Source organism: Esox lucius, chromosome 19 (genome assembly GCF_011004845.1).
Source record: "Esox lucius isolate fEsoLuc1 chromosome 19, fEsoLuc1.pri, whole genome shotgun sequence".
NCBI classification, from domain to species: Eukaryota; Metazoa; Chordata; class Actinopteri; order Esociformes; family Esocidae; genus Esox; species Esox lucius.
Genome location: NC_047587.1, coordinates 30,744,515 through 30,758,908, shown reverse-complemented (window position 1 = coordinate 30,758,908; position 14,394 = coordinate 30,744,515). Strand labels below are relative to the sequence as shown.

The 14,394-nt window shown below is 43.0% G+C and overlaps 1 protein-coding gene across 1 annotated transcript in view; it reads left to right on the top strand.

Moving 5' to 3' along the window:
• The first annotated feature begins 542 nt into the window (after positions 1-542).
• plxnb2b (plexin b2b) overlaps positions 543-14,394 on the top strand; it is a 125,563-nt gene continuing 111,711 nt past the window's right edge. Inside the window, exon 1 of the mRNA XM_010864830.4 lies at positions 543-1,052. The gene's annotated coding sequence lies outside the window, so the exon portion shown is untranslated. The remainder of the gene's footprint in view (positions 1,053-14,394) is intronic.

Here is a 14,394-nt window from a genome sequence, read left to right as displayed (position 1 = left end):
ATCTGGGTTCAGTCTCAAATCATGCTCAGGCCGGTTGAAAGTCCCCGAAGCTACATTTTTGCCCGGGATTGGAATGCGGTAGTCTCTAGGAGGGCTCAGCTTGCAACGGTCAGGAAATCTGATCTTTCTAGTATTGCATTATGCAGCTTTACATTGTAATATATGTAATAATGTACACTAATAAGATAAAGTTGCCCTTGAAACGGCAAAGACGATCGATCATATAGTCATAAATACTTTAACAACGTTAATCTGGAAGACATTGTTTTTTGATAGCAACGAGAAAACGATTATAATATGAACGTGGTATTTTGATTGTTTGAATAGTTGAAGTCAAAATAAATGTTTGTCCAACCGAGGAATCAGACAGTCATAATATTTAGTCGAAAATAAAGAAACACTTAAAGATTTGCATGATATAAGCATCCATAAAGGAGCAGGATGATATGCCCCCCTGCGTGAACAAGCACACGAGAGCCATTCCAATCCCTTCTAAATGTTTCCATGCGGGTAGCGACCGAGGTACACGTTCGAATTGCTCATTCGTTTTCCTTTATATGTTGTAACCATTGCATTGCAGTCTTTAATCTATATATGTCTTTTGCGTTTTAGAAAGGGGAGGAGAATAATTCCCCTCTCTTCCCGGTCAATCCTCCGCTCTCCCTCTCGCATTTTTCACTATAATTTCCTGGTTTTCAAATGCGATGTCACTTAAAGCGGAGAATGTGAGCGGATCTCACAGGTGTGTTACCATTGCCAACTGATCCAGAGCAGAACAAACACACCTGGAATCATCATGTGATCCTGTACCTGGGCGTGGAGAAAGTCCCTTATGTTTTCTGGACTCTTTTGTTGAGTTGCCCGTGTCGTCTTCCAATAGGAATAGTCTATCAGTATTTTCTACGGAACTGTGCCTTTCTAAACATACCCGCGCGCATCCGAGAAGAGTAAAATGTGAACTTTACAAGCATTTTGCTTGGGGACCTATTTTTTATTTTTAAGGGGACTGAAATCCGGACCACTCGTGTTTGTGCAACTACTGTTCTTTCAAGGTGGGTTTATATGATGCATGTTCTCCCGTTATAGCAAAAGAACGAATCGGTTTGTTCTATTTTGTTTATTATGTAGGCTACATGTATAATACTAACCATGTTCTAGTCGGGTTGAATACAGCTGCCTTGCCTGTATGTGCGTAAAGAATTGATTCATTTCCTAGTAGTGACAGTAGTGCATTTTATTGGGCGACTTCCTATACTTCCTATGACAGCGAGGGAACTAAGATACGAGGGACTAAGATTCGCATGTTTTGCACATTTGTCTTGACACCTAAAATAAAAGTTATGCCGTCAGTAAAAATGCATTGACATATTCATATACGTGTGTAAATATTTGTAAGTGACGAGCCTCCGTTTTGTTTGCAATTTAAACACGAACTTGATTTATGCATTCACAGTAGGCTACTAGTTACTGAACCGCCCATGGCACGTGCACGAGTCTAGATGCAGTAGCCTAGTTATATGATTCATTTACACAATACGTTATAAACTAAGCACTTTTTACAATCTTCGTTTGTTTTTCCGGTGTATTAAACTAGATATTACACGGTTATGGGAACATGACCACTGTGTAAAGACAGAATAATCGTCCGGTCAGTCCATTACTGTAGAGCAGCTGATCAGTCGTCAGTCACTACCACACCAGAAATGTCTCCCACACTGGCACTGTAGTAGGTATTCTTATAGAGCCTGACCATGTGAAGCCCACCCGTGATCAGTGTTTGCAAGCGAGTTAGTGCTGCCGACAACTACCGCAATATATATTTTTTTGTCTTTTGATTGGTACTAGTACTGAGTAATGACCCTGTTTATTCTATCTATGCTTTGGAAAACATGTACACAGTGACCCTATTCATGCCCTCACTGACTCTTCAGACTTGTGTTGTCAGTCCCTGTCTCTCTGTCCCCAGCCTTGCCTCTCTGCTCTGCGTGCATCTCTCACTGTATAGCCTTGTTGTGGGTCTAAATCGTCCTTTCATTCCCAGTCATACATCCAATCCCTGCCGAGCGACTCTCCCTCCCATACAGATTTACTGTACATAGGATGCTCCATGTACTGAGGATTATCCCCATTAAATGACATTAAACAAATGTTCTCTTGGTGAAAATGGATTAGTCCATGGGGGTGCCCTGCAGAGGGAGGGGGGGGGGGCAATCAGGAAGGATGGATGGGTGGGTGGGCTGTGCATTGGTGGGGGGTCAGACTAAGCCCTGAAACCCCTAACAGCAAGGCTGGGTTTCCAATAAGGGCCATCTGCTCGCATGGACCCACACACAGAGGCAACCTTATATTTGGTCTTTCCCCCATAGCCTTAAATCAGCTCTATCTTCCCTACAACCTTAAATCAGCTCTCTCTTCCTTACAGCCCTAAATCAGCTCTCCCCTACAACCTTAAAATGGGTCTCTCTCTCTTACAAGTTTAAACCCGTTCTCTCTCTATTTCGCCAATCATATACAGGGCGAAGAACAAGTATTTGATACACTGCCGATTTTTCAGGTTTTCCCTTTTACTAAGAATGTAGAAGTCTATAGTTTTTATCATATGTACTCTTCAACTGTGAGTGACGGAATCTAAAACAAAAATCCCGAAAATCACGTTGTATGATTTTTAAGTAATTAATTTGCATTTTATAGCATGACGTAAGTAGTTGATACATCAGAAAAGCAGAACTTAATATTTGGTACAGAAACCTTTGTTTGCAATTACAGAGATCATACATTTCCTGTAGTTCTTGACCAGGTTTGCACACACTGCAGCAGGGATTTTGGCCCACCCCTCCATACAGACCTTCTCCAGATCCTTCAGGTTTCGGGGCTGTCGCTGGGCAATACAGACTCTCAGCTCCCTCCAAAGATGTTCTATTGGGTTGAGGTCTGGAGACTGGCTAGGCCACTCCAGGACCTTGAGATGCTTCTTACGGAGCCACTCCTTAGTTGCTCTGGCTGTGTGTTTCGGGTCATTGTCATGCTGGAAGATCCAGCCATGACCCATCTTCAATGCTCTTACTGAGGGAAGGAGGTTGTTGGCCAGGATCCCGCAATACATGGCCCCATCCATCCTCCCCTCAATACGGTGCAGTCGTCCTGTCCCCTTTGCAGAAAAGCATCCCCAAAGAATGATGTTTCCACCTCCATGCTTCACGGTTGGGATGGTGTTCTTGGGGTTGTACTCATCCTTCTTCTTCCTCCAAACACGGCGAGTGGAGTTTAGACCAAAAAGCTCTATTTTTGTCTCATCAGACCACACAACCTTCTCCCATTCCTCCTCTGGATCATCCAGATGGTCATTGGCAAACTTCAGACATGCCTGGACATGTGTTGGCTTGAGCAGGGGGACCTTACGTGCGCTGCAGGATTTTAATCCATAACGGCGTAGTGTGTTACTAATGGTTTCCTTTGAGACTGTGGTCCCAGCTCTCTTCAGGTCATTGACCAGGTCCTGCCATGTAGTTCTGGGCTGATCCCTCACCTTCCTCATGATCATTGATGCCCCACAAGGTGAGATCTTGCATGGAGCCCCAGACTGAGGGAGATTGACCGTCATCTTGAACTTCTTCCATTTTCTAATAATTGTGCCAACAGTTGTTGCCTTCTCACAAATCTGCTTGCCCATTGTCCTGTAGCCCATCCCAGCCTTGTGCAGGTCTACAATTTTATCCCTGATGTCCTTCCACCACTCTCTGGTCTTGGCCATTGTGGAGAGGTTGGAGTCTGTTTGATTGAGTGTGTGGACAGGTGTCTTTTATACTGGTAACGAGTTCAAACAGGTGCAGTTAATACAGGTAATTAGTGGAGAACAGGAGGGCTTCTTAAAGAAAAACTAACAGGTCTGTGAGAGCCGGAATTCTTACTGGTTGGTAGGTGATCAAATACTTATGTCATGCAATGTGATTTTCTGGATTTTTGTTTTAGATTCCATCTCTCACAGTTGAAGTGTACCTATGATAAAATTGAATTTAAAAATTACAGACTTCTACATGCTTTGTACATGGGAAACACTGCCGATTTTGCAGGTTATCAAATACTTGTTCTCCCCACTGTAGATGTTATTCTCCAAAGAGCCAGGTATGTCTATGGCAGTGTGTCTTGATAGTCAAGGATTTTCAGAAAAATTACTGTTTATGCCAAGCTAGTGTTCCAATTTACTGTTGTTGTATTTGGTTGATTCTTTCCAATATGTCAAAATATAGTTATTGTGAATTGGTTGGTCTAATCTTTCCCCCTCTTGCTTTCTCTTTCTCTCTCTGTGCCCCACAATGCCTCATTCAGAGTTTATCTCATCCATTGAATAAATTGACACCATACAGTGGATATAAAAAGTCTACACACCCCTGTTAAAATGCCAGATTTTTGTGATGTAAAATATGTGACAAAGTTAAATCATGTCAGAACTTTTTCCACTTTTAATGTGACCTGTGAACAATTCATTTGAAAAACAAACTGATATCTTCATGGGGGAAAAATAAAAACCTTACAATAACCTGTTTGCATAAGTGTGCACACCCTTTTATAACTGGGGATGAGGCTGTGTTCAGAATAAACCGATCACATTCAAACTCATGTTAAATAGAAGTCATTATACACCTGCCATCAATTAAAGTGACTCTGATTAATCACAAGTAAAGTTCAGCTGTTCTAGTAGGATTTTCCTGATATTTTCTTAGTTGCATCTCAGAGCAAAAGCCATGGTCCTCAGAGAGCTACCAAAGCATCAGATGGATGTCACTGTTGAAAGATATCAGTCAGGAAAAGGGTACAAAATAATTTCCAAAGCATTAGATATACCATGGAACACTGTGAAGACAGTCATCATCAAGTGGAGAAAATATGGCACAATAGAGACATTACCAAGGACTAGACGTCCCTCCAAAATTGATGAAAAGACAAGAAGAAAACTGGTCAGGGAGGCTTCCAAGAGGCCTACAGCAATATTAAAGGAACTGCAGGAATTTCTGGCAAGTACTGGCTGTGTGCTACATGTGACAACAATCTCCCGTATTCTTCATATGAATGGGATATGGGGTAGGGTGGCAAGACGGAAGCCTTTTCTTGCAAAGAAAAACATCCAAGCCCCCAAAAGCATGTGGGAAAATGTGTTATGGTCTAATGAAACCAAGGTTATAAGTCCGAAAGGTATGTTTGGGCAAAAACAACACTTCACATCACCTAAAGAACACCATACCCACAGTGAAGCATGGTGGTGGTAGCATTATGCTTTGGGGCTGTTTTTCTTCAGCTGGCACCGGGGCCTTAGTCAGGGTGGAGGGAATTATGAACAGTTCCAAATACCAGGCAATTTTGGCACAAAACCTTCAGGTGTCCGTTAGAAAGATGAAGATGAAGAGGAAGTTCACCTTTCAGCACAACAACGACCCAAAGCACACATCCAAATCCACAAAAGATTATTGTTTAGGATTGGCCCAGCCAGAGCCCAGACCTGAATCCAATTGAACATCTGTGGGGTGATCTGAAGAGGGCTGTGCACAGGAGATATCCTCACACTCTGAATGATTTGGAGCACTTTTGCAAAGAAGAGTGGGCAAATATTGTCACATCAAGATGTGCCATGCTAATAGACTCCTACCCAAAAAAACTGAGTGCTGTAATAAAAAAAGGTGCTTCAACAAAGTATTAAAGGGTGTACACTCTTATACAACCAGGTTATTGTGAGTTTTTTATTTTCCCCCTTCAAAGATTTCATTTTGGTTTTCAATCGAATTGTTCACGTTATAGGTCACATTAAAGGTGGAAAAAGTTCTGACATGACTTTTCTTTGTCTCATTGTTCTACATCACAAGATCCTGGCATTTTAACAGGGGTGTGTAGACTTTCTATATCCACTCTATCTGTGTGGAAGAGAGGACAGTGATAATTTGGTGATAAATGGTTTCTTCTGCTCCACACAAGGGTGAAAAATACCAGCCTACCACCTGTCTTCGTTACAGATGCTCTTTTCATTTGAAAGATGGCATTTTTCATCACTGGGATGAGGGTTTTGGTATGCTCATCAAAGTAAAATCAAAGCTCTGTATTATCCCTTTCATACACATACTAAAATCCCACCAATGTACCATGCTTGCTTTTTCTTGGTCTTCATTAAAGGGAAGAGCTATAAAAACATGACAGCTATAAAGCCATCTAAACCTCGAATCATGATTCCAGGGGTATAGTCACATGAAGGCCAGCATCTACGTCACATTTACACACTCACCCAATGCTATATATAAACTATATGGCCAAAAGTGTGTGGCCACCCTGTCTAATTATTGAGTTCATGTGTTTCAGCCACACCCACTACTCACAGGTGCATAACATCCAGCACATAGGCTTGAAGTCTCCATTAACAATCACTGGCAGTGCACTGTGTCATACTGACAAGCTCAGTAACTTTTTAAATGTGGCACTGTCATAGGATGCCAGCTTTGCCACAAGTCAGTTTGTGAAATTTCTGCCCTACCAGATCTGCTCTGGTCAACTGTAAGCGCAATAATTGTGAAGTGAAATTGTCTAGGAGCAACAACAGCCTAGCCACAAACTGGTAGACCACAGAAACCCACAGAGTGGGGCGGTCAAGTGCACGTGGTGTGGAAAAATCACCTATCATCTGTTGCATCGCTCACCACAGAGTTCCAAACTGGCTCTGGAAGCAACATCAGCACAATAACTGTGTTGCGAGCTTCACGAAATGGGTTTCCATGGTCGAGCAGCTGTATGCTACCTACCTAAATGCATAGTGGCTACTGTAAAGTTTGGTGGAGGAGGGATAATAGTCTGGGGCTGTGTTTCAGGGTTTAGGCTAGGCCCATTTGTTCCACTGAATGGTCATCTTAATGCTACAGGATACAAAGACATTTAAGACAATTTGATGTTTCCAACTTTGTAGCAACAGGAAAGGCCATTTTATATTCTGGCATGACTGTAACCCTATGCACAAAACAGAATCCATAAAAACATTCAACGTGGTTGGTGTGAAGGAACTTGAGTGGCCCACAGAGCCCTGACCTCAACCCCACTGAACACCTTTGGGATTAATTGGAATGGAGATTGTGAGCCAGGCCTTCTCGTCCAACATCAGTGCCTAACCTCACAAATGCTGTTCTGGCTGAATTGGCACAAATTCCTACAGAGACACTCAGAAGAGTGGCCTCTGTTTTGGCAGCAAGGGGAGGGGACTCCATATTAATGCCTATGGTTTTGGAATAGGACGTCCAACTAGCTCATATGGGTGCTCAGATGGTTTGGTGTCCACATGCTTTTGTGGACACCCAACCCAAGTGTGTATGTACACTGCTCCAAAAAAATTCAAGGAACATGGAATCATCACAGTATAACAGCAAGTCAAATAAACTTCAGGGATTTCAATCTGTCCAGTTAGGAAGCATAAGCCATTGTGAATCAATGTCGCCTGATTTGGTGCAAATGAAAGTGACAACAGGTGTACTGGAGAGGCAACAGCAAGACAACCCCCATAAGGAGAATTGTTTTGCAGGTAGTGGCCACAGACAATTGCTCTCTCCTTATTCTTCCTGACTGATTCTTCTCTAGTTTTTCCTTTTTCTAGTGTCCTTGTCACTACAGGTAGCATGTGGCGGTACCTGCAGCCCATTCAGTTTGCACAGGCACTCCTCCAGGATGGCACATCAGTACATGCCGTCGCAAGAAGGTTTGCTCTGTCCCCCAGTACAGTCTCAAGCATGGAGGAGATACCAGGAGATGGGCTGTTACACGCGGAGAACTGGGCAGGTCCATAGAAGGGCAGCAGAAGGACCGTTATCTGCTCTTTTGTGCAAAGGAGGAGCACTGCCAGAGCCCTACAAAATGAGACCTGTGCTCACAGCCCAGCACCGTGCAGCTCAATTGGCATTTGCCAGAGAACACCAGAATTGACAGGTCTGCCATTGGTGCCCCATTCTCTTCACAGATGAGAGCAGGTTCACACTGATCACTTGACAGAGGAGAAAGAGTCTGGAGATGCTGTGGTGAAAGTTATGCTGCCTGCAACATCATCCAGCATGAACCGGTTTGGTGGTGGGTCAGTGATGGTCTGGGGAGGCATATCCTTGGAGGGTTGCACAGATCTCCATGTGATAGCCAACGGTACCCTGACTGCTATTAGGTACCTGGATGTAATACTCAGACACATCGTCAGACCTAACGCTGGTGCAGTGGGCCCTGGGTTCCTCCTGGTGCAGGACAATGCCTGGCCTCATGTGGCCAGAGTGTGTAGGCATTTCCAGGATGACAAAGGCATTGATGCCATTGACTGGGCCTCACGTTCCCCAGACCTGAATCCAATTGAGATCCTCTGGGGCGTTATGTATCGGTTCAACCGACGCTGCCAAATAGCACTACAGTCTGTCCAGAAGCTCACTGACGCCCTGATTCAGGTCTGGGAGGAGATCTCCCAGGACACCATCCACTATATCAGCAGGAGCATGCCCAGACGTTGTTGGGAGAGCATACATGCACGTGGGTCCATACACACTACTGAGTCACATTATCATGCAAGTTGGAACAGCCTGTGATTTCTATTGTTTTTTCTTTTTCAGTGTGAGTTTGAATCCAGCCCTCAATCAGTTGGTGATTTTGGTTTCCATTGACCGTTGTGTCATTTTGTTCTCAATGAATTACAAAATGTACAGTAAAGATTTAGATCTTTAATGTATTTTGTTCATTGAAACCTGATGTGTGATCTAGGTGTTCCCATACATTTTTTAGAGCTGTTTTCATATAGATATTAGACATGTGACAAATAAAGGAAAAACCTGAATAGAGGAGTGTAGGAACTTAATGAATGCAGATGCTTCCATACAGGTGTACTGCATGATACAATTAATGAACATCCTATCATGCTCTGTGGCACATGCTGAGCAGGCCCTGTTGACCTTGATTTTGGATCAAGAATGCAAGAGGAAAGGATCTAAGTGTCTATGAAAGAGGGTTCATTATAGGGGCATGGATGGCTGGAGCTTCAGTCACAAAACTGCTCAACTTGCTAGTGTTTCAAGGACAGTGACTAAAATGACATCTGCATTTAGATCAATGGTGACGTCATCCATAAATATAATATGCAGATATTGTGGTCGAAAGCGCTGTGGGTGTCATTTGTCCTGGTATGTTTAGGGTCCACTTGTCCCCTTAAAGGGAAGGGTCACTGGAAATCATTGAAAAGTTTTTCTGTGGTCACCTTTGTCCTGTGGTGAAACATTTCTGTCCTGATGGGAGTGGTCTCTTCCAGGATGACAATGTCCCCATCCAACAGGGCATGAATGGTCACTGAATGGTTTATGTGAATCATATGCTATGGCCTTTGTAGTTACCAGATCTGAACTCAATTGAACATCCATGGGAGATTGTGGACTGACTGTTGGACAGTGCTCTCCACAACCATCATCAAAAACACAAATGAGGGAATATATTTTGGAATAATTGCGTTCCATCACTCCAGTGGTGTTCCAGAGACTTGTAGAATTCTATCCCATGACACATTGAAGCTGTTCCTGTTGGCTTGTGGTGATTGTCAACAGTTTTTAAGCCTTAGAAGAGGTAATATTTGGTGTGTTTGTAAATACGAGCACTACCAGCTCATGGCCCTACTACTTTCCCAGGCTAATATAAGGGCTTCTCCCCCTTGTTTTAGTTTTCTGAATAAATGCTGTTTTGAGGGAGTATGACATCAAACACCTTAATTTTCACACGTTCTAAACCACGTTAGCAACAAAAATGAAGAAGCATGCGGCTTGCTTCAGACAGCTGTGCCAACCCACTTTTAGTGTTTTAGGTTTCTGCAAAAGCTTTTGAATCAGGCAGGTCTATACAAGGTGAAGTCAACACAAGATGAGCATTACATTTGGGAAATACCACTGTAACAGAATGACTCTGAGACTGATTGCAGAATGTACTAGAGTGACTGTAACAAAGACGTCATGGGTCCCTGATCTGTACTGATCTGGTGTTTTGTTGAAATTATTGTGCCATTGTCTAATCGCTTCCCGAATGTGAAATTCAAACCACAAACTGTTTTGAAGACAGTTATCTAAACATTGATAATGTATGGCATGTTCTGTCTGAAAAGGGGATATGTGTCTATGTCTATGATGGGGATCAGGATATCTCTGGGAATAGCAGACACAACAACATGACTCAACAGCCTTCATTATAAATATTGAAATATCATACCACTGTAGTCATGCTTGGTGAATATTTACCCCTACAGAGAAGATTTTATTTGTTTTAAGAAACACAGTGCCCAGTGTCTTGTCTTGCTGTTACAAAATATATACTTTGTAAACCCGTTAAGTATGAGTAAATGTAGATCTGTCAATTATTTTGGGTTTTGTAATGATAACAATTGTTTTAATGAAACATGCCATTCTGCTACAAAATCTGGAACAGAATTACAGAATTTCTTTTTCGAAAGTCTGTATTGATCGAGTGTTTACAAACCACAATTAGTTCTCCTGGTACTGTTCTCCCAGTTAAGGGCATACTGGTACTGTTCTCCCAGTTAAGGGCATACTGGTACTGTTCTCCCAGTTAAGGGCATACTGGTACTGTTCTCCCAGTTAAGGGCATACTGGTACTGTTCTCCCAGTTAAAGGCATACTGGTACTGTTCTCCCAGTTAAAGGCATACTGGTACTGTTCTCCCAGTTAAGGGCATACTGGTACTGTTCTCCCAGTTAAGGGCATACTGGTACTGTTCTCCCAGTTAAGGGCATACTGGTACTGTTCTCCCAGTTAAAGGCATACTGGCACTGTTCTCCCAGTTAAAGGCATACTGGTACTGTTCTCCCAGTTAAAGGCATACTGGTACTGTTCTCCCAGTTAAAGGCATACTGGTACTGTTCTCCCAGTTAAGGGCATACTGGTACTGTATGTTCAGCTCATAATGAGAAAAAAAGAAAGTGTGAAAAACCTCTCTCTCTCTCTCTCTCTCTCTCTCTCTCTCTCACTCTCTCCTTTACTGTCACCTCTCCCAGCTTTTACTATCAGCTGCCCATGAGCCCTCTCATTTCTCATTTTCTGTAACCATTGTCCTCAACCGTTTAACCACTGTCTGACACTGAATTAATAGACATTGAGAAGTGGTAATGTTTGTTACTGTGCACATACAATAGTACAGGACAGCACAATAAATGTACTTAGTACTGCACAGTCAGGGTACTCCCAGACAGCAGACATAATGTTTAAGCCTAGATGAGAAGCAGAATTCTATCCTGGTAGTGTGGTCACCAGTGCCACTCAATTCAGCAGTCAACCTTTTCCAGCCGGTACCGGAGAGTCAGAAATGTGAGTCCTCCAATGTACATCTCACCAACCCGCTCCGACTGCTCAATTGCCATTGCCATAGCTCCAGTATCTGAACACTCCGAGTCATAAAAACACACTGCCCTCTGCCCCTTTGAAGTTTATGGATCATTTTCATGACGTTGTCACTTCGCAGGCAGATTGAATGTGTTTTTTATTGTTCTGTTCACTGGCAGCTGTCATCCTGGGTGTGAATGCACTACACTAGAGTGTTCTGTGAGGAATTCTGTGAATCTCTGCTAGCTAGCTGATAATACATTCAAGTGCAGTTTAGTGAAGGAAAGTACCGTACGGTAGGGATGTACATCGGATGTCATTATTATCTGAATAGTATATGTCATTATTCAAATAGTATTCAGTTACCCAGATCTGTAGTACTAAAATGTTCAGTCAACATTGTTGAAGGTGGTCTTTGTGTATAGAGTCTCATGGCTTGTTTACTTTACTTGAACTTTTTTTTAATAAGCTATGTCACTTGAGAACCAATTCAAAATTTCGAGGACGGCCTGGCCAAAGGCACTTAAATGTGAGTCAGTAGTTTTTCAGTTAATTTTTATTTTGCATTGCTTTAAAAGTTGACAATCAGAGCCGGAATGTAATTTGGTTACCATGGAATTGTCCTTCACCATGAACTTTCTAAAAGATAGTTAAGTCTGTTATTTAGCTGCTTTTTTGCTGGTCTGTTGCTGCTCTGCTGCTGGTATTGTTTTTGACATCCTATGTATTGTACCTGGTAATCCTGGTAAAGCCTTTTTCCACCACCCAACCCCAGTCTGCCACACTGCCATCTCATGGGGATGACTTTTACCCGCAAAATGGACATACTATTTTTAACTACAAATCCACAGTCTTATCCTGGCTTACGTACAGCATGTAGCCTAGTTTTGTTCTTTGTCTGTCTGTAGGCCTACACCTTTTTTTTCTGCAGTGGTGCTGATGGTGAAGATAGTTGGTGGCTAAGTTCAGATGGATATGACAATTTGGCATTCAGTCAGGCTCAGAAGACTACCCAATTTCCTTTAGATAGTGGATTGTCTTTTACGTCAAGTGGATTATCCTGTGATGAGGTGGCGTCATGCTAGGGTGTTTCTGTGAACTCATCCCTTGGCGTTTATGGCTGCCACACCGCCCTTATTTGTCTTAATTCCCTTGGTCTTAATGTGCCCCATACCAAACCTATCCCTGGCCATATCCCTTCAGGCTTTGTCATGGTCCTACTAATGCCTTGCGTTGTATCACTGAATAAGCTCAGATACTTTTTTTCTTACAAAAATATTTCCTACATTTCTTTATGGGTGTTAGAATGCTTGTCCGATTCACCCACCTATCTTTTTAAGACTGCACAAAGTACTTCAATTTGGTCTGTATTGCTTTCCTAACATCTATAACTAACACTTGGGCACAGCTGTGAGTGGATAAACAAGCTCTGTGAGCCTTTCTAAAACCATGAAATATAATGTGACGGAAATGCCTTATTTGTGATTTGGCCTCTACTTTACAGCGGACATAAAATGTACTTGGATTTCTACACATTTGGTGCTTTACAAAGTGGGATTGAAATTGATTTATCTTTTTTGTGATTGATCTACACACTATTCCATCAAAGCTTAGACAAATTCTCATAAAATGTTTCATAAATTGATTGAAAGTGCATAACCTAAAGTAATAGTAATAGTATAGTAATTGCCGATGTCCCCTATCTTATCCCTCTACAAATCACTGGCCTTCGTAATGAGGTTTTTCATTGGTCTTAGCAGTGGTTGCGAGCAGTGACTGGTTCTTGGGCAAATTGTGTGAGAATGGTGAACCCTTGTAAGGTTAGTCTTTTTTTCTTTCAAGCAGCTGTAGAGCTTTTGTGCTTTCCCGGTTGCCATGGCATATATGGACCGTGCACTTTCCCCTAAGATCCAGGAAGTGCTCGGTGCCGATAGCTTCACCAGAGTAGGCTTGAGACTGATGGGGGTCATGAAATACTGTGTGGATATAGGGAATGGCACTATCATTTCATTATCTTTGATTGGAATGAAGTAGTATAATTTCAGCTGCAAGGACGCATCTCTCTGTTACTCAAACAGTGTGAAGAGCTGTAAGCTCTTGGCCAGTTCTGCTCCGGCGGAGGCTGAGAGGCTACCATGGAGAGAGGTGGGGGGGGGCAGTGTGTATGGGGCAGTGTAGGTTTAGACCAGTCAGGGTGCCCATGCTGACCTCTGTCCTCTGCTGAAAGTGCCTACAATGGGCACGTGGAGCATCAGAACTGCACCACGGAGCAATGGAAGAAGGTGGCCTGGTCTGATGACTCACGTTTCCTTTTACATCATGTGGATGGCCGGGTGCGTGTGCATCGCTTACCTGGAGAACACATGGCACCAGGATGCACTATGGGAAGAAGGTAAGCCGGCGGAAGCAGTGCCGGCGGAAACACAATGCTTCTCATTGCTTTGGGCAATGTTCTGCTGGGAGACCTTGGGTCCTGCCATTCATGTGGATGTTACTTTGACACGTACCACCTACCTGAGCAATGTTGCAGACCATGTGCACCCTTTCATGGCAACGGTATTCCCTGTTGGCATTGGCCTTTTTCAGCATGATAATGCACCCCGCCACAAAGCGAAAATGGTTCAGGAATGGTTTGAGGAACACAACAACGAGTTCAAGGTGTTGACTTGGCCTCCAAATTCCCCAGATCTCAATCCAATCGAGCATTTGTGGGATGTGCTGGACAAACAGGTCTGATCCATGGAGGCCACACCTCGCAACTTACAGGACTTAAACGATCTGCTGATAATGTATTGGTGCCAGATCACTCAGCACAACTTCGGAGGTCTAGTGGAGTCCATGCCTCGACGGGTCAGGGATGTTTTGGCAGCAAAAGTGGGACCTATACAATATTAGGTCAGTGGTCATAATGTTATGGCTGATCGGTGTATTATACCAACTGAAAAATGATTTCTGTTTCTTACATTAGCTGGTCAAATAACGTACATATGTACTAAAAACTATAAACTTTAAAGATGCAGTCTGGAATTTG